The sequence below is a fragment of the Somniosus microcephalus genome, chromosome 7, assembly GCF_052327205.1.
Source record: "Somniosus microcephalus isolate GS21.2 chromosome 7, FLI_Smic_1.0, whole genome shotgun sequence".
Taxonomy (NCBI): Eukaryota; Metazoa; Chordata; class Chondrichthyes; order Squaliformes; family Somniosidae; genus Somniosus; species Somniosus microcephalus.
The window spans coordinates 413,354-415,749 of record NC_140993.1 but is presented as its reverse complement, the minus strand read 5'-3'; the positions used below and the strand labels follow the sequence as shown (position 1 = coordinate 415,749).

The window sequence follows — 2,396 nt, the reverse complement described above, 5'->3', positions numbered from 1 at the left end:
AGCAGTCCTACACACCTGGTGTGGAGAATCTGAGACCCGCTGTATTGCAGAGAGGTCAGACAAAGACAATGTTTGTATCGCTGTTTCCTCTCTCCAGATACTTTACTTTATTATAAAAAAACACGTTAATTATAACTTTATTTTTATATTCTACCCTCAACTGTCCATGTTGTACAACCAATATTTTTCTCATATTATTATTCTCGAATCAAAATACTTCACTGAGCCAGAATAAAAAGTGATCTCTCCTCCATGCGGAATACAAGGAGCAGTGCAGGCAGCTCCTTCTCATACACGGTAAGTATATTATCACTCACAGAATGACAGATTGAGAAAGAATCACAATCACTTACTGTAACTGAGATTGACTGACAGATACAGATATAAACCCCACTCACATACCAGAGATAGACATTTGCAGAGTAAAATCTACACTCCCATACTAGACACAGACAGAAAGACAGAAACTGACATTCACATACCAGATACAGAGAGGTAGAGAGTGAAATCCACAGCCACTCACCAGAAACTGGCAGGTACAGATAAGACCCAACATGCATCCCGGAGACTGACAGATACAGACCAAAATCAGGCTTCCATAACTGAAACTGGCAGCTACTGGTTTAAACAGTTACTCATAATAGAAACTGTCTGCACTAGATCAAAAACCCTCACTCACATACCAGAGATAGACAGGTACAGAGTAAAATCCACACTGACATACCAGAAACTGACAGGTACAGAGAAACACCCACACTCACATACCAGTTCCTGAGCGTTACAGCAGAAAAGCCACATTCATGTGTCAGAAATTGACAAGTAGAGTAAAACGCACAGTATTATATCAGACACTGATTGACATAGATTAAATGAACTGTCACATAACAGAGAATTACAAATCGAGGGTATAACCCATGCACACATTCCAGAGCTTGAGAAGTACAGAGTAAAGCCTCTCTTCCACATCAGAAAATAACAGGTACAAAATAAAAACCACACTTCCATACCCGAGGTGGACATGTAGACTGAAACACACACTCTCACATCAAGACACTGACAGATACAAAGAAAAATGTTCACTCACTTACCAGAAAACAACAGGTACAGAATAAATCACAAACTCACATTCCAGATACAGACAGGTACAGCGTTAAACCCGCACTCAAATAACAGTAAATAACAGTTGCAGAGTAAAGCCACAAACAAATGTGCTGTACCTTTCTGTGATTCTTTAAAAGGACGATATCCCGAATGAATATTTCGACTAAATTAATGCTGTGGTTTCCTCTTACAAGAGCCGTTGCTATGCTTTATGCTTTCTCAGTGCGTTGTGAAATTTATTTACAATGGCCACCGGCATTGTCCCTTCCGACACGCCGTGCTTGGCCAGCCCCCCGGGTAGCACCAGACTCAGGGCGGTCTGGATATGTGGACACAATCCGTACACTCCAAACTATTAGAGGTTGGTGCCATCTAGTGGCCGCCAGCCAGTAGTGCAACAAGATAACCATTCATCAGTAACTGTTTATATTGGAGAGAAATAAACTGAACGCCTTGTTTATGTTCAGATTGAAATGATTGCAAAGTGTTTTACTCATCCTGACTAAAGCTCCAAAGACCCATTGCGTGCGATCTGTAAATACAGAAGATTACATTTTAAAATTAGAGCGATGGGGGGACAGTGGTGATTGTAGCTGCTCTTTCGAGCGAGCTGATTGGTGTTCGAATTCGCGGCATCGCAACCAGGCTCCTGTTGATACAGTTTAGGTCACCCTATCGCAGTTTAATGCCTTCCAGCAAATGCCATTTCACTAAAATTTACAACAACAAAAATCATCGCCCATTTGCTTCTCCCATAAAAATGATTTTCAATTTATTTTTGTGGATTATTATTTTTAACCTATAAAGGATTTTAAAAAAATAAACGGAGTGAGGGCTCAATCCAAGCGATATAATTATTCACAGTGGCCATTTTTAATTGGAGGGAAAGTGCCTCAGCATAGTGCTGACGTGTTAAAATGAGTGCTGTTTCTCTCACTTGACCCACTTAGGAGCCAAAAGAATATATAAATTACCATATGTGAGCGATGGTGGTATAGTGGTGAGCATAGCTGCCTTCCAAGCTAGTTGATCCGGGTTCGATTCCCGGCCATCGCAACCGCGGTACTTTTAATACCCCTCGCAGGTCAGAACTGACATGTGGAACGTTGCAGCAGGATTTTAAGAGAAAAATGTCCATTGCAACTGACAAAATACTTTGATCTAGGTGATCAAAAAAGACAGAAGATTTCAGGTCACAAACAGTGCTATGGATACTGCAGGGGAAGGTCATGTCATAGAGTCATACAGCACGGATAGAGGCCCTTCGGCCCATCGTGTCCGCGCCGGCCATCAAG

The 2,396-nt window shown here is 41.5% G+C and overlaps 1 non-coding gene across 1 annotated transcript; it reads left to right on the top strand.

The window, feature by feature from the left end:
* The first annotated feature begins 2,084 nt into the window (after positions 1-2,084).
* On the top strand, positions 2,085-2,157 carry trnag-ucc (transfer RNA glycine (anticodon UCC)). Its single transcript has one exon. It is a non-coding gene; the product is annotated as a tRNA-Gly (tRNA).
* Positions 2,158-2,396: the final 239 nt, after the last annotated feature.